General features: G+C 42.7%; 1 non-coding gene across 1 annotated transcript; it reads left to right on the plus strand.

Annotated features, from left to right (window-relative positions):
- The first annotated feature begins 18,097 nt into the window (after positions 1-18,097).
- LOC132590330 (U4 spliceosomal RNA) lies at positions 18,098-18,231 on the plus strand. The gene has a single exon (XR_009556676.1). It is a non-coding gene; the product is annotated as a U4 spliceosomal RNA (small nuclear RNA).
- Positions 18,232-27,844: the final 9,613 nt, after the last annotated feature.

Genomic DNA, 27,844 nt, shown 5'->3' on the forward strand with positions numbered 1-27,844 from the left:
CCGCAAGTGGACGAGTGGGAAACCAAAGCCGGTTCTCCCAGATAAGAGTCCGCACACTTAACCACCACACCAAACTAATAGGAATAAAGTGCACAATTGTATCATCCTGAAATCACACACACACACCCCGGCCCATAGAAAAATTGTCTTCCACAAAATAGGTCCCTGGTGCCAAAAAGGTTTGGGACCGCTTTTTAGAGTACATATCCAACCAGTGCTCTACCAGCTGCTTTGGCTATTATGGGCCAAATCCAGTTCAAGGTTCTAATATTAACCTTCAAAGCTCTGAGCAGTCTGGGACCTACATATCTACAGAACTGCCTCTCCTGCTATGTCCCTGGGAGAGGTCCACGCGCATTGGAACAACAGTTGCCGGTGGTCCCCAGCTCTAAGGTCATACGTTTAACCTCGACCAGAGCAAGAGCCTTTTTGGCTCTGGTTCTAGCATGGTGGAACGCTGCCCCAAGTGAGATCAGAGCCCTGGGGGATCTGCTTCAGTTCTGCAGGGCCTGTAAAATGGAGATGTTCTGCTGGCCTTTAGTTGAGGCAATGGGTGTTCCATTATTCTGGCCTCCCCCGCTCCACCCTCCCCAACTTGACATTTTATAGACTTATAAGTCATATTGGTATGTTAAATTATTGAACTGCAGAATGTTTTTTATTTATTTATAATTTTAATCTGTTGTGAGCTGCCCTGAGCCCTGTGTGCAGGGAAGGGCAGGATACAAATCCAAACAATCAGTCAATAAGTCACAGCTGACTTATGGTAACTCTATAGGGCAGGAGTGTCAAATGTGGCCTGGGGGCCAAATCAGGCCTCCAAAGGGCTCCTATCAGGCCCCCGAGCAACTGGCTGCTGTTTCCTTCCTTCTCCCTCTCTCTTGCTTCCTTCTGCATCACAGCTTGCTTTGCCAAGCTTGTTCAATCACACAGCAGAGATATTGCGCCAAGCCTCTCTTCCTACTGTTGGCTAAGGAGCCTCCCCTGGGCCCCTGGGGAAGGAAGGAAAGAGCCAGAGCTTCCCTTGCCCAGTTCCCGGGATTGCACAGGAAAGATACAAAGAAGGCACCATTAAGACCAATAAATGCTAATGTTTTATTTTTTAAGTTTTTAAAAAATCCAGAACCGGCGCAATTTACAGAGTACCCAGCAGTACCACAGCAATCCCAGGCTGCACAGCAGATTCCAGTGCCACCGTGGCAATGCCAGCTCAACAGAACTAATCGCAACAAGCACAGAATCACAGTCCAAGTGGGGAAGGGGGGGAAGGGTTGGAAGCCCAGCAGAAACATCGCAACAAGCACAGAATCAAAGTCCAAGTGGCGGGGGGTGGGGGGGGTGTTGGAAGCCCAGCAGAAACAGTGCAATGTACAGTGCCTAGCAAACCCAGTGTCTTCTGTTCATAACGTTAACAAAAGTTTGTTACTATACTACTCTTAATCTCATCGCCAAAAAGGATAGGGATGAGAAGGTCTTGAGACCAAGAAGTGAACATAAGGGGAGGTGGGGGGAGACACAGAAAAATTAAGTAAAGGGAGATAGAAATGAATTAGAAAAGCATGGAAAAGAGGAAAAGAATTTGAGAGAGAGAAAGGTTTGTTATCTTGTTACAACACCATATCTTCGGCTTTGCAAGATCTGGCTGAGCTGGGTACAAGGAAAGGAAGAGAGAAAGGCTAGACTACTGGAGAGAATGACCAGCAGGCTGGCAATTACTGTGGCAGCTATCAGCATGCTGGCTCAGTTGATGTTAAGCAAGTTTGCTTCAGTCTTTGAGAAAGGGAAGTGTAGACCAGCAGTGGCCAAACTTGCTTAATACAGGAGCCACATAGAATAAACATCAGATGTTTGAGAGTCACAAGAACTGGTTCAAAGCTAGGTTTTAAAACACAGCATTTCATTGAAAAAGGAGGCTGACATTTTTTAACTAGCCTTTTCCTTTAAATTAAATAGATTCTCTGTCCTCCCCCCTCTGTATGTATATCCTGTAAACTTTAAACGATAGTTCAAGTGTACCATGAAGTGCCTTCTCTTCCAGATAGGCCGGAACCCTTAATCTACATATAGTCTTAAAACCCTATAATTTGAGCCAAGATAAAATATGTCTCTCTTGTGCTGCAATAGTAGAGGCGGGGGCACAGCATTTGCTTTGCTTGGGAAAAGTGCCAACTTCAGTCACTGTCACAGCCTGTTAGTAAGATCTCAGTTAGCAGGTGTTGTAAAAGTTTTTCTCTGCCTCTGGAGGGCCACTGCCTGTCAAAGTAGGCTGTACTGAACTAGATGGACCAATGGTGTGACTTCATATAAGGCTGATCCATAGACTCATATTTGCAGGTTTTAGTAATACATAGAAACATATTAAAAGAACCAAATAATTCCGAAACCAGTCATCACATTTCATTTGGACGTTCATTCCAGTTTGATTTACAAGTTCTAACAAGATAGATTCAGGTGGGTAGCCATGTTGGTCTGAAGCAGCAGAACGAAGTTTGAGTTCAATGGCACCTTTAAGACCAATGAAGTTTTATTCAAAGTACAAGTTTTCATGTGCAAGTAAACTTCTTCAGATACAAACTAGCTTAGATATCTAAATACTGATTCACAGGAAGACTGAGTAACAGTTACTAAAGCATCAAGGAATGTACCTGGAGGCCTCTCTGCCAACAATATACATCCGCCACACCTTATCCTACATACAGACACGGAACATTTCCCAAAGACTTATCAGCAGTGAAGCTGTTATTGCAAATGGACAGACTTTGAAGTTAAAAGGGACAGACACCAAGGGAAAGTATTTCATAGGAAACTTAAGAAACCAGTTCTGCTGGCAGGTCAGATTCTCTGCATTTCTCATCTCTAGCGTTAAGAAGCTTCCGGATCAAATAAGGATCAAAGGCTAAGATTTGTAAGAGGGCCAAAGGATTCTAGGTTGCTTAGGAAACTATTTGCTTCAGTAAGTTATTTCTTAAGATGAAGACTGGAATCCTTTGTTTTATCATTCCCACTGAGATGCGAAAATAACTTCAATGATGCCTCAAACAGAATGAGGCAAGCACTTTAAATGCAGACATTTCTGGAGGCTTGTTCAATGATGGCCCAATCTGAAGCGCAACCAGAATTGCAAAGTTTCTTTCTTTCAACATCTAAGGATGTTCTGTATAATGTGCACATTATACAGAAGCAAAACCAACTTTACCGTACACTCAACAGGTAGTTGCAGCCAATCACAGTTACATTTTCCGGTGAAGACCTACAAATATCTCAGACATCAATCTAAGAATGTAACAGATAAGTAATTCTAACTCTAAAGTCATCACAGAAGGAACACAAAAGCAGAATATTCCAATTAAAGGATGGTCCTAATGTGAGCAAGAACCCGTGGTGCAGAGTGGTAAAGCTGCAGTACTACAGTCTGAGCTCTCTGCTCAAGACCTGAGTTCGATCCTGGCGGAAGCTGGGTTCAGGTAGCCAGCTCCATGTTGACTCAGCCTTCCATCCTTCCGAGGTTGGTAAAATGAGTACCCAGCTTGCTGGGGGGGAGGAAGTGCAGATGACTGGGGAAGGCAATGACAAACCACCCCGTAAAAAGTCTTCCATGAAAACGTTGTGATGCAATGTCACCCCAGTGTCGGAAATGACCGGTGCTTGCACTGGGGACTACCTTTACCTTTTACCTAATGTGAGAGTTTGATTTTAAAGCAAAAATTTATATACATTCTGCATACAAAAACAGTACACTATTCTCCTCTCTGTTATTGTGAATTAATTATCTATCACAGTCTGTGTTAGGTAATAGCTCATATTCTCTGCATCACCCATAAATATCTTGTGAAATAATGGGAGAGAAAATTCATACTTTTACCACTTTTTAACCTCTCACTGGACATATTCAGGTGACTGTTTACAGGTGGTTTGATAACCATGCTGAACTTGGCTGACAGTTACACTCTTCTAAGCCCACTGATCACACTGACTCAGAAGGGTGTGACCACTGCACTGTAAATCTACCTCAGAGTAGATTAAACATAGCCCACGGGTGCTAAAGCATGCAAGGAAGTAATTAATCTATTGTTTCTCCAATTATGCATGCTTAATACCTTCAAGTTCAAATGCAAATTCACAACCTCACACATAGCCTCCATCATAATATCATATTCTCTGCGTTGCATTGCATCATGCCCTTAGTGGACATAGCAAACATGATGGGCATGGAATCATTTGCTTTTTTCCTACCCAGTCCGAATCAGCTTATTTCAGGCTACGAGGAATGATCTCCAAGCTTGCCCTCTGCCACAATGAGGCTGATGAGAAAAAAAACTAATAGTTGTTACCTGTTTTTCTGAATAACAGGACTTCAACTTCCTGAGACAGTCAAGCAGCTTTCACCAGTTTTAAAATTTCCCACAAACACTGGGTCAATGTTTATCAAAACCTCTGCCAGAACAGGATGGAACCAACTTTACAGATGAAGGGCTTGAGAGACAGGTTTGTGGTAAGCTGTCTGCTAAGGTTTCTTGCCACTGCTCCCTCATGCTTAAAATAGGGCTCCCACAGTGCTTATGCTTGTTGGATTTGGAAGGGGCACCGTCCAAACTGACCTCTTTACCTGTTGCTGCTACAGGCCCTTTGACAACAGTTCTGGGCTTCCTGGAAAACAAAAACCAAGAACTCTCTAATCTCTTCCATCCTACCATCCCTACTGAAAGGCAATCATGCAGTCTGTCAGACTGCAGTTCTCCTGGTCTACTCTGGCAGGTATGACACACCCACTACAGGATTGGAAAATGGAAGACTAATATGACCATTCATGTAAGGCTCCCACCACCTAGACACAAGACCTTAGAACCTCTCCTTCTCCCCTGCCATTTCTCCATTTATATCACTGGTATCTTTCCTCCTCATCAGTTTCTTCAATTCACACTTCTTTGAGTTCACCAAGGGTGAATATAGACAATCTCCCAAGTGATAACTAACTTCCCACACGTTGTCTGCCTTGCCTACGGGCAGCAAGAATTTTATGATTTTTCAAAACTGACAGGATGTGGGTGAACAAAAAAAAAGATTATCAATTTCCCAAATCAATTTTTAGGTGGAGACTTAAAATATCTGACATTCATCTGACAATGTAACAGATAAGTAACTCTAACCTGTCTTCATAGGACATGAGACCAGCCCTTCTCCCGTGCTTAGCAAATTAATTTATCATGTTTATATCCTGCTCTTATTTCAGTTAGTGTAAGACAGGATGCATATGATGTCATAAATCTCCACAACAATCTAACAAAATAGCGCAGCCTGAGAGTTTATATTGTCCAGTTAGCTTCATTGCTGAGCAGGCATTTCATATAGGTTTTCACAGACCCTATCCAACACCCCATCCATCTGCTACACCATATTGATTCTCAAGTTCAGCATACAACAACCAACATGCCACTATTACATCGTACCATTGTGTTCACATCAACTAATCCAGAATTCATACCACTTGCTACTTTTATGCAATCACAAAACGCAGATGAGAATCTCCAGTACACTGAAAATGTGGAATAACCATCTCTTTATCACATAGACCGCAAACACAAAAAGAGCATGCAAAATGTGTAAAGACATCCCTAATCTCCTTTAAATGATTCTGAATAGAAGTTTTTAGTATCATACAAGGGTTCATAGTTTACGGCCCTTCTCAGCTCAAACGACAAATTCTGTTTTAGGCTTAATACCGTTTTTTTGTTTAAATAAACTTCAATAATATGAAGTTTAACCTGTTTCCATTGCACATTCACCTTAAGTCTGCAACCTAATGCACACTTAGGTAGGAGTAAGCCCTATGACTGGGCTACATGTATTTTAAAACTGCTGACTCTTGTGATTACAGCCAGTTTTATTTATCCAAGCTTGCACAGCGGCAGGCAGATATTTCCAAAAGGATTGTTTAGCATCCCAAATATTTGAACTGAAATTTAAACCAAATATTTCTACTGATTGTTCAGGTGGCTGGGGCCCTGAGGGAAGCGCTATATAATTGGTGTGGGTGAAACTTATTTACTGCCAATTTGGGGATACCTTTGGTAGGCATAAAACTTTCGAAACAGTTGCTTTTATCAATGGGCAGTGTTTGGCATAACGAAGGCTTAAATCTTAAGTCTTTAAGACACTGCCGCGCTACAGGGAATAAATGCCTGCTGTGGAATTTTTAGAATCATTTCTGTGTCACCACCCACAACACGACAGCCCCTGAACTCATCCTGACCTGCTGAAATACGCTGAGCAGATTAGCAGCCCACCCTGGATTATACCCTGTGGAGACTATATGATCACCGGAAAGTTACTTAACGCACCAGCTCAGCTTACCTATTGGTATATCATCCCATGGAAACTTTACTTCCATTTGCTTAGCCCTGTTCTCTTGAACATACATTCACATCATGAGAGAAAGCATCTATAATTTTATTCTACAACTACCCTTCTCAGGCAGAGTCAAAATATTTCATTCCCTCAGTAGCTTCAGAAAGGTCTAAATTTGCCCTGAAAGTAGCATGCAAACTTTTCCAGGACACAACTAGCATGATCACAAATACTGGCAAGGAGGAACGGAAAGCACCAGCCCCTCTGTTCTATTTCCACCTCAGCCGGAAATATCCAAAGACCACTCTCCTTAAAGGCAGTACAGCAAGTCAAACCAACAAAAGCTCAGGTCTTTCTGATGTTGTTAAAAGTGCCAATAATATCCATTTGCACCAATCATAATCACTTTTCTATTTCCCTACAAACCCCTGAGCCAAACACTTTAAGAATATTTTGCCTCTTGTTTATTCCCCTTGGAAGTATTTTCTTTTAGGGCTCATTCTCAATAAGATGGTTTTTCTTCATGCTTCTCTGGCCATTCCAAACATAATATACAAATTTGGTAGAAAGATCAGTATTCTGGTATATGATCCATGACCCTATTCTAGGAACTCAACTTTTAGAAATTAATTACTCCATTTCTATGTAGAAACTGCCCAGGTTGGAAGCACTACAATGCAGAAATGTTCCATGCATAACTAAATGTACAGCTCATTCAGATTACTTTTAGTAGGAACGCTGCGCATATAGAGCTTGGAAAGTGCTGTTGGGCTTCTTTTTATTGACACAGGTGTTATATATTATAACGGAGAGGTCTCTGGACGTCAAATAAGGGTCAAATAAGCCAGGACTGACAACTCCATTTTCTTTAAGCAACTTGGACAAACTTGGAATCCAAGACCAATTTAGTACATAGAGCACAAAAAACTATGAAACATAACCTCAATTCGAAAAAGGTTTCAGTTGGACAGGCCACCGTTTATAAAACAGCCAATATTGCACTCTTCTTCTGCTCTTCAGTAGTCCATCACCTAGCAGGCCAGACTGCTAGGCATTAGTACAACTTAGTATTAAAAACAGGCTGCCATTTTTATAAAAGAGTGTTTACAGGAAGCTTTCTTTTTAATTATGCCTGAGTAGCTATTATATGTTGTTTGTTCCTGCTAAATGATAAATCAAACTATCTAGAAGGAAGGGCCAAAGTAGAAGAAATGTTTCGAACATTCCAGAGAAAAGGTTAGTATCACATTTGCTGTTCCATTCAGTTGCAGAAAATCTCTCCATAAAAGGTGGTTTGGCCATACGTGTCTGGAAGATATCAACAGAAGTCCCCCTTTTTTTTCCCCCTGCCTATAAAACACTAGAGCAGGGGGCAATGACACAAATGTGCAATCAGCAGAAAAACTTAAGTGGAGTTGTCCCTAACCTGTTCTCTGGAAGAAACGATAAATCATGTCACATTGTCTACCAGGCCTGATAAGAGGCTTGATTTACTAACTTGAACTATCTGGATGTTTTTGTTCTACTTGCACTTTGGTATAATGCACTTTACTTCTTTACTACGCTTATGACTCACTATGGTCTGAACTGTGCATACTCATTTGGGTATGGTCTAAGGACACAAGATTTACCTGAACCTAAGCAGATCTTGGTCTGGTCAGCACCTCTGAGACTCTATGCCTTCCAGGATTGAATAATACAATATAAAAGTAATAAATAAGAATTTGAGAGGGATGGTTGTGTGAGAGATCTATTTTACAATATTCTGGAACTTTATACCCCAAAGATTTTAGGATCCTATCAAATGATCAAAAGAGAAGCTATTTTGGTGTGACTGAAGACTACCAGAAACATACTTCCAAAAAGCAGCACTCAACAGACATTAGTTTGAGAGGGTAGATGTGTTGTTCCTTCAGTGGAACAGCTAGATTTGAGTCCAGTAGTTCCTTACTGACCAACAAGATTTCCTGGTTTTGAGCTTCATCAGGTATCTAATGAAGGGAGTTTTGACTCTCAAAAGCTCATACCCCAGAAATCTTATTGGTCACCAAGATGACATTTGCTTTGTATTGGCCACACCTGTTTTCAGACATCACCCCAATGTGCAATAAGAAGATGAAGAAGAAGAAGATATTGGATTTATATCCCGCCCTCCACTCCAAAGAGTCTCAGAGCAGCTCACAATCACCTTTACCTTCCTCCCCCACAACAGACGCTCTGTGAGGTGGGTGGGGCTGGAGAGGGCTCTCACAGCAGCTGCCCTTTCAAGGACAACTTCTGCCAGAGCTATGGCTGACCCAAGGCCATTCCAAGTGGAGGAGTGGGGAATCAAACCCGGTTCTCCCAGATAAGAGTCCACACACTTAACCACTACACCAAACTGGCTCTCCAATGAAGTCAAAGGGGCAGCAGACCTTTGCAGCTCGACTCTTCTAGACCCAAAATATCATTGGACAATATTTTGTAAGGAACACTGGAACATTTCACCGGCATGTATGTTCTGAATGCAAATTGCTCTTTTTGATTCCTGTATGTATTGTAATGCTAGTAGAACCTACAAGAACCAATTTGTAGTACAGGTAATGAAACAAGCACAGAATGGAGAACAGAACAATGCACAACCTATATCCTCCAACCACCCCACTAACCTGAAACATCTGGATGTTTTTGCTCTGTAGCCGCTTGGGTGCAATGCACTTTGATTGCTCTTATACTATGTATCTGGCACACTGCTCTGGATTATGTGCATTATCATCTCATTATTACATAAGAGAATAATATGTAACTATGGATAGCACTGATCAAGGTGTTTTCCAGGGACAAGCTCAGCAGAATCCAGTGACCTGACTCCCCTAGAGCCTTTGCCAATCTCACCTTTTCCTTTTGTTAAATTATGAATTCTTATTAATATTCAGTATAGTGTAATTCAAAGGATTTATTACAGTGATTTAAGATGGGTGCATTTCTTATAATTCATAACTATCACATAGCCTTCCCATCTTTATTTTTGGATAGCTACAGTGTGTGTGGTTCAAGGAGCCTCCAATCTGGGTCATCCAGGGCCTCTAAATGGCCTCAAACATAACCAAGTATGTCCACAGAATGTTATTAAGATGATACAGGGTTAAATCTAAACACACTAGCTTAACTTGTTGATAATATAGCTGTTCACCACTTCAGCACATCTATCTCTGCCAGACAATCTTAGGATCTCCTGGCTATTCTACACACAATGCCATACAATAATTAATTAGTCTTTCCACCACATCTGCAAAGGAACAAACAGAAATCAGATCTCACAATAATGACCATCCATTTTGTAGGTCTAGATCAAGGGCAGCCAAACTTGCTTAACGTTAAGTCACACAGACTACACATCAGACGTTTGAGAGCCACAAGGCATGAACAAATATTACACATGTCTTTATTGAAACTTTTAATACTTTCTTTGCACAGAAAGATAAAATACATACATATGCACTTTACAACACAACCATATTAGAAGGTGACTTTTTTAAAAACAAAAGCTGGGAATAACATTCCCCATAAGACCAGCATATGTAAAGGTTAGGGAATTATCTTTTGGCACCAGTAGAAGGAAACACACATGTACCATATAAATCACTAATCACCGTTTACATCATTATGCATCTCTCTTTGCTTGACACCAAGGCAAAGAGCTATGAAACTAAGAGGGAACCCTGTGCTGTCCTCTTTAATTCTGTCCCTCCTTCCAGTGGCTCCCTCGGCTCTTGCACTCTCCCTCCCCGCTCTAGGTCTCTGGGCGACCTCTGTGGGGAAGGAGAAGAGCTTGCAAGCCTGCCTATTTCCCCCTCCATCTGCAGAAACAGTTGCCTACCTATGGGTCAGTGCTGAGAGGCTGATTGAGGTCCAGATGCGAAGCACGCTTACTTGAAGTAACCCTGCATTAAGTTCCTCCTTGACCTCTAGGAGCCGCACAATATGTGTGAAAGAGTTGCAAGTGTCTCCTGAGATGCAGTTTGGCCACCCCTGGTCTAGATTATGGCTTTAAAATAGTCACACGTCATCTATATAATTAGCTTCCCTAATTAAAAGTAGACAAAGTCTCACATTCGTCCCTTACTCTTTTAAGGGACCAGCTGTGTAACTGTTTGGTCTCCACAGCTTCTTACAAACTAAATGGGGGGAGGGGCGCAGCATTAGTGAATACTTCTTTGTAAAACAGAGTTATAGTGGAGTAGCATGCTCACGCTTGCAGACTGGTAATGCACTGGGTGTGACTGTTGACTCAATGAGGCTTGTCTGCTAGGCTTCTCTAATGGTACAGCTGGTATTTTTGTGAGGCAGCTGCTTATAGAAACCAAATGAGCTCATCTGGAGTCACCAGAAGACTCTGTGTGAAGAACCGATTCCCAGAGAGGTTTCGCTGTGGAGGGAACCATTCCCATCTGCAGATAACGAAGAACAGCAATAAAGGAAGGGAACTACCAATTCATAACTGGACAATAGGGCCAGAAAGACAATTAACCATCACTGTCTCAAGATTCTCACCCCCTATCCAATCCTATAATCCAAGGCTTTTTTTGTAGAAGGAACTCCTTTGCATATTAGCCTACACTTCCCTGATATAACGACTCCTCCAAGAGCTTACAGGGCTCTTCTTACAGGACCTAATGGAAGTTCTTGGAGGAGTGGCTACATCAGGGTGTGTGTGGCCTAATATGCAAAGGAGTTCCTGATACAAAAAAAGCCCTGCATATCATTTAATTCAAACATCTCCAGGATTGTCTTCTAACTCATTCGTTGGTTATCCATCTCCTCCTCCACAAACAAGATTAGTCTATATCTGTTCCACTGTTCTGGCAAGTGATAGAGCTTCAGGACAGCACACTGCCCTTTACCATTCTATTCCCTCTAGTGTGTACCATCTGACAGCATTTCTTTCACACTTGTCATCACTTACTGCCGTTGCACAGGAGGGAGAAACTAAAACAGAAAAAAAGAAAACAGTCAACAATCGAACTATCTAGTTCTACAGGCAGCTTGCCATAGCACAAGTGATAAGACATAGGTCTAGATTAGAATACTGCAATCCACTTCACCAACAAACATTCCTGCATAGGAAATTTTGAAAAATACACTGCCTCAGGTAACTTCCCAGAATTCATTTCTCTATTCTGCCAGGCGATTACACAGCACTCAGTAAGGGAGGGTGAAGAAAGGGATAAGCTAATGAACACCAAAGTGTGATGAACACATAATTTGAAATTAAAGCGCAGTGGAGGCCAAAGTTTTATTCCTGCAGTTGGAGCAGCAAAAACTACTGTTTGGAATTCTAGGACTGCTAGCAGCACTGGCACAGCACAGGCCAACTCGCTTGCACAGGCCAACTCCAATACGCACACACACTCCTACTCCACAAGCTGCCTGTCTTTAGAGTTCTTGTTTTTGCTGAATTAACCCTCACTAAATCCAAACTCTTCATGGGGATTCAGCGTTTGTGCCTGCCTGCACAAACTGAGCCATTCAAAAAGAACTGGTTTAAGCCATATAACGGAGAGGGCTTTTAATTTTTTGCTATATTTGTACAGAAAAGCCAGCTGCATGTGGAATCTGGAAGATGTGAGCTTAGGAGGAAGAGAGGGTCTTGTGCAGGTTCTGTGAATAGCGTCTCAGGAAAATCACTGTAGCTAGTAGCTTTACAGAGCCAATCCTAGCTTGGAGTTAACCTAAATTCTTTTCTTCTTATGCATCATTACTAGCAAGAGAGACCTCAAGGGAAACACAAAAGCCATTGGGAAGAAGTTAAACTGAAGTTATGGACAGTAGTTTTGGGATACTGGAGATTTAATTCTAATGCTGAAGCTTCCCTGGACAGCCTCAGGGAAGTCTCTCCCATACAGCCTGAACTACCTAACAGGGATATTGCAAGGACAAATAAATAGTACCATTGTAAAACACTTCATACATGAACAACGGGTTACTGAACTTCGTAACACTGATATTAAACAGAAGAGGTTTCTGCAATTTTTTTTTAAATCTCCTCTATAGTTTTTTTTTGGGGGGGGGGGATGCAAAATAATTCATTTTCCGGTGCCTTCTTTAATCAAACTGCCTCATATTACACAAAGACCTTTCACTTTTTTTTTTTTAAGCTTTAATCCCACATCTATTCTTTGCTTGCTTTCGGATTCCCTTTTATTTTTCTCATCTTGTTCCCTTCGTTAGTAATTACATTAGTATAAAATATTTTTTTCAAAAAGTGTACTCTACGCTATTTTATTTATTCTGTTTTTATTTAAAATTTGAGAATTAAACTGGTGTCCAGGAATAACATTCCCATGTCCTCATACAGTGCTTAAAAAAAAAAGTACTTAAGAGTTTAATATCCCTGTAGCTTCACCATGTCCATATCTTCTCACAGAACACCAGATGACTCTGACTGGTATCTTGGTGATTGTGGTTCATATTCCCATAGCAGTCACAGGAACAAAGCCTGGGAAGACTTAAAACAATTAGCAAAGTCCACAGTTATTTTATTCATGTATCCAGATATAATCTGGTCTATGTTAAAAGTTTTGTGTGGATATTATGGATCTCTTCTTTCTGCCCTCAAACAATCCTGTGACACAGTTAACTATTCTCTCCATTTTTCCATTGAAGATTTTCTTTAAAAATAAGCCTACAAAAATTTAACAGTGAATCTTGGGACCTGAAACTATGTTGTTTACTCACTCTCAGGGAAATACAAAAGTCACCAGGGAAGGGAAGGAAATTGGAAACATCTGATACAGTTGCTGTCCTCTAGGTGCAGCCTGGAGCTCTCTCAGAACAACTGTTCATCTCCAGACTATGGATGTCAGTTCCCCTGAAGGAAATGGTAGCTTAAGGTGGACTCTGTGGCATCACATCTGCACCAAGCTCTCCCAGACTTCACCCCTCAAGGCACTGCCCCCAAATCTCTAGGAATTTCCCAAGCCAGGGAAAAAGAAAATAGTCACAGAGTTGGCACACAACCCACACATCTAAGCTATCTGAGCAATTTCTGGGCCATGTATTTGCCCTTTTCCTTTTTGCAAGTATAAGAAACCAGAACATAAGAGGCACCAGCTGGATCAAACCAGTGATGTATTTAGCCAGCACCCTCTCTCACACAGTGACTAACCATCACCCCTAGATGGCCTGACAATGCCTCCTAGCTCTGGTATTCAGAGGTTTACCGTATGTGAAGGCTCACATTAGTCATGATGGCTAGTAGCTACTAATGGATCTATCCTCCATGAAGCTGGATAATGGATCTATCCTCCATGAAGCTGCCTAACCCTCTTTTTCTTGGGGCCATCACTATACCCACCAGCAGTGAATTCAACAATTTAATTACTCATTCAGTGAAGAAACATTTTCTTATCTGGAAGTGTGAGGAGGGAATAGAGAACATCTCAGCAGGACTTGGGCTGAGCATCTGCCCCTTTCTTTATTACGGGTATGTGGAACCTGGGATCTTGGGCTGGGGTTCTGCTCTGTGCTGGCAGAACTAGCACCGGCCCTTCTGACAAAGGGACCGTTGACTCTCAGAAGCTTATACCCCTAAATTCTTGTTGATTTCTAAGCTACTACTGGACTTGAATCTAGCAGGCATCTTTTGTGACTCATCGCCTGCTTTAAGATTGAATTGGGTGCTGCTGGGTTGTACAGCTTTGTTCACAGCGTATTTTTACGTTTATGGCATGTTACAAGCCACTTTAAGTTCTCAGTGTGGTTAGAAAAGTAGAGTAAAATATTTAATTAAATTATAGCCACATGCTATTATTATTGAACACTTGCATATAATATTCCACTGGTCAACATGACAAGGTGAATAACCATATCCTCAGACAAGGACTCTTCTTGGACTAGAACATCAGTGCAAAATTCCGCTGTTATATAATCATACAGAAAGTCCAATCACATGGGAAAATATATTGAGAGTCCAATACTAGACATTATTGTCTAACTTGAGCTATTGGTACTTCAACACAAGGCCTGCCACAGAGTACTAGAACTTCCATGTATAGTTACATCACTAACCACCATTCATAGGCTGGCAAAGGCTGCCTTCTGCAGAAATACAAAAAAAGGAGGAAGTGTAAAGTTTGCCTGGGCCATGAGCTGAGATAATTTGGGTTACCTTTTTGTTTCAAATCACTATCACAGCAGTCCTAAACATGTAAGAATTAGATCTGAGCTATACATTTGGGGATGTCATGTAGTACAGCCCTCCTGTACTATTTCCAAATAAATGCCATGATGGGTCATACAAACACACACACTTTTTGATGATAAAAAGCATTTACCTATGCATTCTGAAATGCTAAGTCCCAGGAGAGCTGTACCACACTATGGAATACACAATCTGACCCCCCCCCCCCCGGCCCTTAATGTACCTCTTGGACTACAGATCGCCCATGCAGTTAAAAGAATGTTGGTCCTCTCCTCATATTTTGAATTCACGCTACATGGCTGGATCCAACAAAGTCTACAAGCACAGAACCCCAAGCAGAAAAACTACATTTTCTAGCACCAAGGAACTATACAAATGGGTTTCTCAAATAATTCAAGAAATGCTGCAAAAGCCACCATGCTTGGAGTGTCAGTCCTAAAGAAAAAGCAAGAAGGGGGCATTGGGTCCCTTATTAAACCTGCTTGCATGCCTAAATGGAAAAAAAAAAAACTGTAGTTCAAGAGTGTGAACACGTACAACAACTAAAGTTGCTTCAGCAAGTAAACCCTGTTTTCCCTATTTTATATTTTCAAAAATCTATTAAGTCAAGAACCTGACTTAACCAATACAACTTTACTTGTTAATGGAAGCAGCCGAACTTGAATAGTTCACAGAGGAAATTGTACAGGTTGGGCCAGCAGTCATGAGAAAGGGAAACAGGGCAGGAATGAGGTGATTACAGAGTCCACTTGCCAGTGTGTTTTATGAAAGTGATTGCATACACATGTCTGCACTGATCTCCCAGCTTAACAACATTCCTGAACAGCAGGGGATGGAGAAGTTCAGCTTTCAGCTCTAATAGACCCCTGGGGTTACTAGCCAGGCCTTGCATACCCTAGCACTCTGGAACCCTTTGCCTCATTTCTAGGTCAACACTCTGTCATCAAGTCCCCCTCCTCCCAGGCCAATGTTCAGCTTCTGCCCCAGTGTTTCGTTTTGCGCTTTAGAACACACCCATGGTGACTTGAACTAAAACCCTACACAGAAATTACAGTCTTCTAAACGCGACTTCAATGGATTTCAGAGGGTGTAACTCTGTTTAGGATTGCACTGTAAGAGTGCATGCACAAGACCATGCCATTTTGTTTCAAATGGAATTAATTCCAAAACACCACCCCATTCTCCGGTTCTGTGCTCCCAAATGGCTACTCAAGTCGCAAACATATACTTGGAAAAAAACAGACGCAGAGCTTTTTTAAAAAGCATGAAACTCAATACAATTAAAAATCAGTTCAGTCTTAATTACACAGCTTTTGTTTTCGGATTTGTGCTACGGCTCAACTTAAGAAACATTAAGCGAACTCCAGCATGAGCCCCTCTGGCGCTGCTCTAGGACAATCCCTGTTCCCGAATCAGAAAGCCGAATCAGTCAATCCAGTACTTCCTCCCGCCCCTTCCATTTTCCCTGTCTCAGCAGAGCTTATAATCAACAGCTGTCTGCAGAATTCCGGGGCGCGTGGAAAGAAAAAAAGCAACTATTTCCAAACGGAGGGGGGAAAGTAGGCACACGTCTCCCCTTGAAAGGTCACGGAGCGCTCGGTCACTTGCAACAACGCAAGCCCGTTTCCGCGTGGGCTGGTAAAGCTTTTCGCAGCCTTTGGGAAAGAAGCAGTTCCGAATAATCCCCGGCGAGGAGGGGGATCCCAACGAAAGGCACCTGCAGAGAGATAACAGGGCCATGCCAATGGAGGGGGAAAAAGAGAACTTGAAGGAGAGACGCTATTCCTCCCGCGCGTGTACGCATCTAATCCCTCACCTGCGGTGCAAATACAGGGCACGAGTGAAGAGACCCTAAAAATAAAAATTAAAAAAAAAAACCCACAACCCTCTAGCTAACTGGATTAAGAAGCACTAGATGCGGATTGCAATGCTGCCCCCCTCCCCGCCCCGCCCCCCATTGCGATTTGTTTCGACAGAAACTCACCAGAATTTGCAAAGTCTAGCGGCAAGGCAACTGCAGATCGACGAGAGGCAAGGCTACGCCGAGATTGCAACCGGCAAGGCAGGAAATTCGCAGCCCAAGATCGCTTACAGGGAAGGAAGGAAGGAAAGAAAGGCGGGCGGGTCACCAACGCTCCGGGTAGGTGGAGACTCCAGAGCCACAAGGAGGGGCCGCAATCAGAGCGAGAGAAGCAGCTCCTTCCTTCTGATTGACCCACAGCTACCTGGGTCGGCGCGCGGAGTTCGTCCCCCAGCCGGGGTAGGCTCGGTGGGGCGGAGCAATGGCACCGCCCCGAAACTCCCTTTCCCTGGTGTCGGGCAGGGGAAGAGTTCGCCCTTTGAGTCGATGCGAACGTCAAGCACCTTTTGCAAAACTTTGAAATATCAGCTTTGCAACCTTATTAGGTAGAGGGCGGAGGATTTCCCGTGCTTAGTATAGGCTCGTTCTCGTTTGTGATCCCAGGGACGTGGGGAACAGGCCAAAAAGGTGATGGTTTTTATTAGGCCAGTTTCCCTTAGCGTAACGGGAGTATGGAAATACCCAAATAACATGGAATTTGTGACTCCGTTTCCGCAGTACTTTCCACGGGACAATAATATGCGTTATGGCTTGCCTCTGTTTAATAAGCTAAAAGGAAGGGTTAAACGACCTCTTCAAAAATGTCACCCCCTAGATGAAGAGTTCTGTGTCGCTGGAAAACCTGCAGTTTCAACAAAAGTGACGAAATGCTGAAAACGTTTTTAAACGTTATTGGTTTTAAAAAATTGGGCCAGCTTTGGGACACACGCTTAGCCTAGTCTACCTCGCAGGGTTGTCGTGAAGGTCAAATGAAAGAGAGGAGGAGGATGTAGACCACCTTGAGGCCCAGCTGAGGAGAAAGGCAGGGTATAAATGAAGTAAGTAAATAAAAATTTAAGATCAGTGTGCCCCATGTTTGTCATTTCAGCTGCATATACAGATGACACCCTTTCCCCAGTAGCTGCAAAGCTCATCACCTGAGATTTATCATGTTTCTATTTACTTTTACTCGGCCTTTCTCACTGAGACTCAAGGCAGATTAAACAGGGTAAATCAATGCACTCAATTGGATGCGATATCTAATAATATAACACAATGAGGACTACAGAAAGCACCTTCCTGAACCATTCCATTATAATATAGCCATAGTAACTTCATAAACATGCCCTCCTGAACAATTGTGCTTGACATGGTTTGCAAAATGCCAGAGGGGGTGGGAGCCTTCTGACCTCCTCAGACAGGCCATTCCATAGGATGGGGGCCACAACAGAGAAGGCACATGTACAGACAGTTGTTGATTTTGTCCATTTGCAGGGTGACCCACCCTGTAGAGGGGTCAAGGCCATGAAAGGTTTTGTATGTGATAGCCAGTACCTTGAATTGAACCCAGTACTGGATGAGCAGCCAATGGAAGGACCACACACAGGATCCAGATTTCATAAAAATGATTATCTCAAAGCTGCTGAAATGTTTCAGAATTCTTGACATTAAATAATTAGCTACCTGTGTCTCCTATATAAATTATAATTCCCACAACCAATTTTTCTGCTATCTTTGCACAGTGGCAATATTGTAGTTAATAAGGTTAAACCGAAGTGTGATTATTGCTAATTGAAATTTTTTTCCAGTGCTATCTGAATATATGCTAAGACCTATAGGGAGTTTTCTGGACCATGTGTGCATGAAATGTTTAATCATTTTGTCAGTGCTTTGCCAATGTTTTATGAACAATGCAGTGTGTCAAAAATGTGTATTTAGGTTATATACATGGATGCATGCACGTACACAGAGGCTCCATTTGCTTCACTAAACAATACCAACTTTCTAGGGATCCACTGTAATTATGCTCAGTGCAAGTTTATTTTATTCTGTTTTACCATCTCTTCTACCCCCTTTCCCACCTTGTCATATATCTAACAATGCAGCCCTAAGCAGAGTCATACCCTTTTAAGACCATTCATTTCAATAGACCTCAGAGACTGCCATTTGTGTTCTGATTGCACTGTAAAATACCATCAAATGCAAATAAGAGAAATAAAGATACGATAGGCTGGTACCAGATTTTGAACAGGGTCTGAGATGTCTTTTGAGTTTTCTGAGTCTGAGATGAATTTTGAAGCTTTCCACAATGGACAAGGAATTTATGGAAGACCCCCCCCCCCAAGATTATCCAGAGGACATTTAATTCCAAGTGCCTCATCTTGGTAGCCAATGTAATTATTAAGCAATAGAAATTGATCTGGAAGACATAGGTGCATATTCAGCCTGAATCACAGATTTATTAGGCCACACATAAATGGTCATTAATAACAGAGATCTACATACTCATTAAAAATGTGTTTTTTTTCAGGAAAATACAGGAAAAAATAGGTGAAAGAAACTATTATTAATATAATAGGGAGGGACGGTGGCTCAGTGGTAGAGCATCTGCTTGGGAAGCAGAAGGTCCCAGGTTCAATCCCTGGCATCTCCAAAAAAGGGTCCAGGCAAATAGGTGTGAAAAACCTCAGCTTGAGACCCTGGAGAGCCACTGCCAGTCTGAGAAGACAATACTGACTTTGATGGACCAAGGGTCTGATTCAGTATAAGGCAGCTTCATATGTTCATACTTACAAATGCATTTATCTGTCTATTCAGCCAAATGTGATTGACCAATGACCATTAATGTATTGAGTCCCACACAGGACTCTATTATCCTCTATTATTTTTATTTTTGCCCCTGCCTTCAACAACAGGGAACAGTTAGGCACCTAGCAGGCCAGAATACATGGGCGGTGGGCTGTATTCAGCCTGTTAAGTCACAGGTTGCATTGAATAGCTATTGAGTGAAGTTCAAATTTAATTATCCCAAGTTAATCCCTACCAGGCTATGACAAAATTAGAAATAGGGCCATGACAAGATGTGTGAAGTCTGCAATTCTAATCACACATTAGGGCAGCAGTTCTGAACCTTTTTGGCACCAAGGACTGGTTTCGTGGAAGACAATTTTTCCATGGACTGAGGAGAGGTGCAATGGTTTCGGGATTATATAATTGTGCACTTTCTTTCTATTATTACATTGTAATATATAATGAAAGAATTATACAACTCATGGCCCGGTTGCTAACAGGTCACGGAGCGGGACCGGTCTGTGGGTTGGGGACCCCTGCATTAGGGTATAGGTGCCACTGAAATCAGTGGAACATACTGTTTTGTAAACATTCTTGAGAGAGAGTTGTAACCATTCTTTAGAATTTAATTTAAAATTCTTAAGCATTCTTTTTTAGAATTTTATTAGAATTTTAATTTAAATAAATTGGATTTCCTTTGAAGTTAAATGGTTAGGACTGAGATTTTTTTTTAAATTACTATCCCAAGAAGTTTTCTAGGGTAACTTTATATAGGAAATTACAGAAGCTGCTTGGAGGGGGGGGGGGGTGTACGTGTGTGGAATTCCCAGATTGCCCATCTAGCCATTTCTTAAAGTGCTAAATCAAGGTGGTTTTCAAATATGTTCCAGCAAAGCTGTTCTCAGTCCCAAGAGTGGTGGGCTTCTACATGTATTAATGACCTTTGTTATTTATTTAACCTGTATTACAGCTACCAATCATCCATTATATCATTCTCAGGGCATCTTGTGTTTATTCTAGACTCAAAATGAAGCTATATCCTTAACATCAGAGATTAATTTTTGAGAAAAATACAAATCAAAGAAAACTAGGAATAAGAAGATTTTTTAAAAACTGGATATTTAAAATTTTACTGGTCTAAAAAAACATCTATTCTTGCCTGTGGCATCCAGTTAAGGTGGATTTAAACCTGCAAATTGAAGACAAAACATGTACAGGTAAACCAGGTTCTGAACTGGTGTTTCTCAGACAATGCAATAGGCATAGCCTTAGAGAGAGAAAAACTGGATTGCAAAAAAAGTCAGCAAAAGTCACTTTCAACAACAGGAAGGGAGGAGCTAAAGCCTTTGGGGTTATTCCCTGGAGCAGCTATGATTTAGTAAAAAGACTAGCTTAAATTAGCTACTGTGATTGTCATGCAATTTCAACCACTGAAATTATCAAATTCTTATGCACATTAAGACTCTCCACCCCACACCTGCAGTGCTTCTGTGGCAGTATGCACTGAGATAAATGGTCTCGTGAAAACATATGTGACCTCGCACTGGGAAGGCTCATGTTGGCCATTATCTGCTTTTTTTAAAACCTTGCATTATCTATCAAGTGCTATTAGTCATGTATGGTGGCAATGTAGCTCTTAATACCAGATTACAAGGGGGAACATTACCTTTTTGAGGTATATGGCCAACTGTTATTGGAAACGGAGTACTGGATCAGCTAGACCGTGGCAAAATTGTGCCCTAACAGTAGATATTTTCAGCTCATGTGGTGCCTTTCTGTCAAAAGAAGCCTGTTAACCTGATAGATGCCTACTCATTAGCTAGATCCAGGTGGTCAGCCGTGTTGGTTTGAAGCAATATAACAAAATAGGAGAACAAACTATTCATTAGCTAGTTTACTCTCCTTTTCTCTCTGCTCCAGGATTTGGGTTCACATTTCTCTTGTTTGCACCAAATACCTCCTCTGACATACAGGAAAAATTCTGCAAAAACATTCATAGGTTAAGGTTAATTTTATTAAGAAATAAATCATATTCACCTCAATGGAACTTGCTTCTAGAAGGCTTCACTTCTATGCTTTGGGTTTCACTGAATAAAACACAGTGAAGCCTTCGAGGAGTAATTCTTGTCAATATGTAATTGTAAATACAATCCAAGATAATACAATGAGGCGATGTCCCTACTCTGGTGCCCATACTATTTCCAATGAACTGAATGCCTCTAGAGTTAAGCCATTACCCTTTTAGTTGTAGTCCAAGATATACTATCTTCTATAGTTAGAGACTACATCTACTGCAGTCCCCATGATTAAACAAATCCACCACTGGTATTACTATAAGTGATACTATGGTCAGAAATAATTTCTTGGGTGACAAGTGAGAAAAGTTTGTAGCCACTGAAATTAGACCTAAGTATCTATCAGCATTTATTTTTGTTGCTGCTGATGTGCAGTGAGGACAAGAAGATGGAGGCAGAAAAAAAAATGGAAGTAAGCTGGGAGAGCTACACATTGTGCAAAGGCAAAAATGATCAAAGAGAGTGGCAGGGGAGTGATGTAAAGTAAACTGAGCATTCAGTCCGGCTCTAAGGATTCACGTACCCTGGAGAGAGGTTCAGGCATACATCAACCCCAGCTACATTCATGTGACATTTCCCAAAGGAGATTGTGACTTGGAGGATGCTGTGTACAGCCACTGGTTAAATTTAACCTCCAGTTTGGTGTAGTGGTTAAGTGTGCAGACTCTTATCTGGGAGAACCGGGTTTGATTCCCCACTCCTCCACTTGCACCTGCTGGAATGGCCTTGGGTCAGCCATAGCTCTGGCAGAGGTTGTCCTTGAAAGGGCAGCTGCTGTGAGAGCCTTCTCTAGCCCCACCCACCTCACAGGGTGTCTGTTGTGGGGGAGGAAGGTAAAAGGAGATTGTGAGCCGCTCTGAGACTCTTCGGAGTGGAGGGCGGGATATAAATCCAATATCTTCATCATCTTCTTCTTCTGCATACATATCTGGACCAACAAAATATTGTCCCAGTTAGAGAGTGGGGAGTTAAAGTGTGACAAAGCAAGCAGAGGGTGGCACTGACAGCTCAGTGGCCTCTGAAGGTCTAGTGGTGCAGACACACAAACTGATCTGTCTGGCCAATAAACAGGACCTGGGAAGCACAGAGTTAAAGAGAAATAATCAGGAACGGAGAGATGAAAGAGAGACATTGAGAAGGGTGCCCTTGCTTCTCCCCAGAATATTTGAAGTACAGGTGGGTCCATCAAAGCTGGTCTCCTTGCCCCACTATTATGTCCCTGTACCAGCGTAGGACCTGTTCTAGCTAGTGCCTACGTTAGCAGAAATAGGCCTTTGCCAGCCACCTGACTAGCACAATAATGCAGCCATTCTGCATAGGAAGACAGGGTGCATTGTACATCCACAGCCGCCCAAGAGCTGTTCATGCAGCTCTTCTGCCTGAAAAGATGTATTGTTCTGAATGACCCAGTCCCTCAATCTCCCCAACATAAGGGAGGCAGAGCTGTTCCCAGCAGACCAAACAGCTCCATTCAGAGTCCTCCACATACCCACCCCACAGCATTTGATAATGGGCCTCCCCTCTTTCAATGCTATGGGGGCGGGAAGAGACTGGACCATGCAAAGAGAGCCCCTCCTTCAGCCTGGTATTTACAATGAAAGGTGGACTGGGGTGGGCAAAAGGAGTCTTCTGAGCAGCAGCTGTTGGTCCTGTGCCTGGTGGAGGCAGATGACAAAACTGGGTAAAGCAAAATAAGATTTAAGCCACCAGAAACTACATGGGATTATGGAGCAAAGTATTAACAGCATGCCAACTGCCACATTTGAATACTGTATGAATTACAGTCCCCATTTCGTTGGGCACCTTAATGCCAATTGGTTCTGTTGTCATGCTTCTTCCTGACTCAGCCATACACACTTCCCTACAATGACTATGAAAACTGGTGAGATTCTAGATGCAAATACTGTTGTGATCTAGCTGCAGAGGATACAGTGGCACACCCAAAGAGTATCATAAGGCCACTGTGTATTGGCCTTATGAATCAGATAAGATGCTGACCCTGAATATGTTATCTTTAAGCTAGACCCATTGAGTCAAAAGAATTTATATCCACAATTCATTAGTACAATTTGGCTTCGGGTCCAAGATCATTTAAAGAGTCTGAAGATCAGTTTCTAAGGCAGCGGAGGGGAACCTCCGTCCCGAGGGCTGTATATGGCCCTCAAGGTTCTTTGGTGTGGCCCTTGGGGATTGCTGGACTGAACCGAGTCATGAGGCAGCCTCCCTGGGGCCTGGCTGGCCAGCGAGGATCGTGGGGCCCAGTCACGCTGCGCAGCAGCCTCCCCAGGGCCAGGCGGGGATCACAGGGCCCAGATGTACTGTGCAGCAGACTCCCTGGGGCCTGGTTGGCTGGCCAGAATTGCTGCAGGGCCTGGAAAAGTGACTGCCACAGTTCAGTTTGCACTTGATTATCCTGGATGGTGTGGCCTAATATGCTAATATTAGGGGAAGTGGTCTAATATGCTACTGAGTTCCTGCTGGGATTTTCTACAAAAAAGCCCTGGAGCTATGCATTTGCCTAGGGTGGCGGGGCAGGGGTGTGTGTGTGTGTGTGCCAGATTAGGCTCTTTCCACATGACTTCAAATAGAAAAACAATTATTTGCATTAATTTTGCTGGCCTGAATCATTCTCCCTCAGCGGAGCACTGTTTTTTTAAGTTTATAATTTTTTATGGCCCATGAATGATGTTATAAATATTCATATGGCCCTTGGCAGAAAAAAGGTTCCCCGCACCTGTTCTAAGGTACATCAACCTAGCTGACATAACAAGGACAGTGTAATTTGGGAGTGAAAAGTACAAATGGAAAAGGCTAATTTAACTACCATCCCATAGTAGATATGGTCTGGAAATAGAACGGTATCTGCAAAGCTCTTATTTAAAATATTTATAACCTGTCTTTCAGTCCATGTTCTCAAGGCAGCTTGAAACAATATGAAAACTTCAATAAATTACATAAAATCAAAAAGGATCAATACATTGCAGCAGCTGTAGTTAAAACAAGTCTATATCATACAACTGGGAAAATAACAATATTTTTTTATCTAGCACTGAAATATCATTTCTGTAGCTGCCAAATAGACTGGTAAAGAGTACAGTTGCCAACTGCTTCTTGCGGGGGGGGGGGGGGAATCTTTAATAAAATATTTACCTCCATGCCATGAAAAGCTTCAGCTGCCCATTTCCACAATTAAAGGAACAAGACATGTTATTCAAGTCTGTTGGCAATCCTAGTAAAGAGAAGTCCCACAGACTGTTTATTTAAAACATTTCATGCTGCTTTTCCACCTGAGTAGGGTCCGCAATGAAGGGCCATCTCCACAATAAAGGCCAAATCCCTGGTAGGGAACAATACTACCAAGGTCTATACCAAAGGTGGCCAAACTGTGGCTCTGGAGCCATGTGTGGCTCTTTTACAGATACTGTGTGGCTCTCGAAGCCTCCACTGCCCTGTTGGCTGGCTTAGACCAGGCATTTCTCTCTTTAAATCACTTATCCAAGTCAAGCCAGTCAGTGTCTTGCAGAATGCATTTAAAGTTGCTTTCTTTCCACCTCCACTTTCCTTCCTTCCATCTGCTCTCAAAACATCTGACATTTATTCTATTTACTCTAACAGTGCGATCCTAAACAGTTATACGTTTCTAAATTCACTGGTGTTGTTGTTGTTCAGTTGCACAGTCGAGTTCGACTCTTTGTGATCCCATGGACAAAGTCACGACAGGCCCTCCTGTCTTCCACCATCCTCTGAAGTCTGCTCAAATTCGTGTTTGTTACATCGGTAACGCTGTCCAGCCATCTCATCTTTTGCCGTCCCCTTCTTCTTTTGCCTTGTCTCTTCCAGCATCAGGATCTTCTCCAGGGAGCGCTCCCTTCTCATTTGGTGGCCAAAGTACTGGTCTTAGAAAGGTATAAGTCTGTTTAGGCTGGTAAGGTGTAACTGTTAGTCACCTACCTCATCTCAGAAAAATGAAACATAGTCTAGCAAGGATCGTAACAGTTAAGAAAGTTTGTATGAGGGAAACAGTAATTAAAGTTTACTACTAACAACTAATGTATTGTTCTCTTAAAAGGAGAACAATCCATGGGAAATTAAGCAATGGGAGGGGCTGCTACACTGCTGCCCTGGACTCTGAAACTAAGAGGAGGTATGAACAACGTACGAAGTGCTGTTCTACTTTTCAGTTGATCTCTTTAAGCAACTGTTCAACAACCTCCAAGCACAAGCAGAGATGACAACCATGATGTTGTATAGGGTTATATAAAGCACAATGTTTTGCATTTATATAACACAAAATACTGTGAGCGCTCTCATCAGTTGTAGTTGTGAATGTGGGAGAATTGAAACCTATCCATCCCTGAGAACTCTGGAACGGCTCCTTGCCAAACACAAGCTTTCATATGCAGATATATACTGAGATTCTCACACTATTTTAATACACCTGCAGATGTGAGGGATGTGTTCCTATTTTCCATGTACTCAGAATGTCAAGGCAACAGATGCCCTCTAGAGATCCGGTCAGGAATATAACTAAAGAAACAAAAATCTTTGCATAGAGATTAACTAAGCTCACAAAGAAAATTAGTGTTACATTATAATGTTTCATTTATTCATCAGTACTAATGCTGCTAATACCGTGACGTTGCAGAGGCTGCTAACACTCTACCAAGAGATTTGGTACTAATCTTCCAACGTGTTCATTCATTAAACTGCAATTGTAACAGTAGTCACTTTTGAGAAGTCAGATGTAGGATTGGGAACAGGTTGCTTACTAAAGTTTAGAGGGTGGGTCAGAGTGTTAAAGCTGCAGTACTGCAGTCCTAAGCTCTGCTCACGACCTGAGTTTGATCCCCGGTGAAAGCCGGGTTTTCAAGTAGCCGGCTCGAGGTTGACTCAGCCTTCCATCCTTCTGAGGTCGGTAAAAGGAGTACCCAGCTTGCTGGGGGGGGAAGTGTAGATGACTGGGGAAGGCAATGGCAAACCACCCCGTAAAAAGTCTGCCGTGAAAACGTTGTGAAAGCAACGTCACTCGAGTCGGAAACGACTGGTGCTTGCACAAGGGACCTTTCCTTTCCTACAGCAGGAGACAGCAGAAGTTAAGTTTCTAGTATGTGATAGGCGATAATTGGAAGTTACTATTGCTCTTTCTATAGACTTTGAAAACAGTGTAATTGCAGTGTTTTTCAACATGCACTTATGTAAATGAACAGATAAATACAAATTTCAGAGGGGCGCTCAATGCCATATTTTCTCTTATATAACGATTATCCTGGGCTCCCCCTCTTCTCTATGTGAAATATCAGAAATGTTTATCTAAAAATGCCAAACTTCTGTCGTAATAAACTGCACGAACTATTAGTAACTACTATTTAAAGCATTGCAGACATTACTGAGGTATCACTTTGGGGAGGGACAGTGGCTCAGTGGTAGAGCATCTGCTTGGGAAGCAGAAGGTCCCAGGTTCAATCCCTGGCATCTCCAACTAAAAGGGTCCAGGCAAATAGGTGTGAAAAACCTCAGCTTGAGACCCTGGAGAGCCGCTGCCGGTCTGAGAAGACAATACTGACTTTGATGGACCAAGGGTCTGATTCAGTATAAGGCAGCTTCATATGTTCATATGTACAGTTCCTTTAATTTCGGGGGGGGGGGGGGACAAACAATATGCTGTTTATTTTTTAAGTCAATTGAGCATGGCTAATGTCACTTAAATACTGGCTACGGCTACATTTCCACTCAGTTGAGCTGTTAAGTATTTAAGAACGTTGTAGGCAGGCCTGTAGCCACAGGGGGGCCTGTGGGGGCACTGCCCCCTGACTCCTGGGGGCCCTCCAGGGCGCAGTCTACTTTCCCCCCCTTTTTGCCATGGCTGAGATGGCAAAGTATCACCAGCGGGCAAAGTATCAGCAGCAGCAGGTGGAACCAGGAGAGCTGAGCAGGGCAGTGCCCTGCAGCAGGAAGAGAGGAGGGAGGTAGAGGAAGCCACGTGGCATGGGGCTACTGGCTGCAAAGTGGGGGAGAGGGAGGTGGAAGGAAACCCCTACCCTGCTTGCAAAGTTTTAGGGCTGGCTCCTCGGCTTGTCCACTTTCAGAGCCTCCAGCTTTTGCCCCTATCCCAGAAAGCTTCAGAGAAGAAGCAAACCCTGCAGGGGATGGGAAAGGGTGCCCCCTGACTTTTTAAAAAAGCCCCCCAACTTTTGAAATCTTGGCTACGGCCCTGGTTGTAGGTCTATTCATGTAGTGTATTACTACTCCGTCTCCCCCTCCCCTCTTGGAGCTTAAGGCGGTATACGTAGGGTACTATTCAGGTACTAGACTTCCTTTAGCTTCGGAAAATGCTGCATCTTGTGGCTCTAACACTAAATCCTAGAAGTAAACCCTTACTTTCTTAGCATTGGGCTACAACTTTCAGCAGTAAATTGCACGCTTCGTACAGATCCTTGACCAAATACGCCGTGACACGCATGAAGATGAACACGAGCTGGGCATCCTCCGCGGGCAGCACCACGCCTACTTTTTCCTTTTGTGACGTAGCAGCCTGCGACGCCTTCCCTCGACGCTTGCCCGCCTCCTGTTTTCCGCATCCCGTGATGCATCGCGAACACAGCTCTGCATGCT

The sequence above is a fragment of the Heteronotia binoei genome, chromosome 21 (genome assembly GCF_032191835.1).
Source record: "Heteronotia binoei isolate CCM8104 ecotype False Entrance Well chromosome 21, APGP_CSIRO_Hbin_v1, whole genome shotgun sequence".
Classification (NCBI taxonomy): Eukaryota; Metazoa; Chordata; class Lepidosauria; order Squamata; family Gekkonidae; genus Heteronotia; species Heteronotia binoei.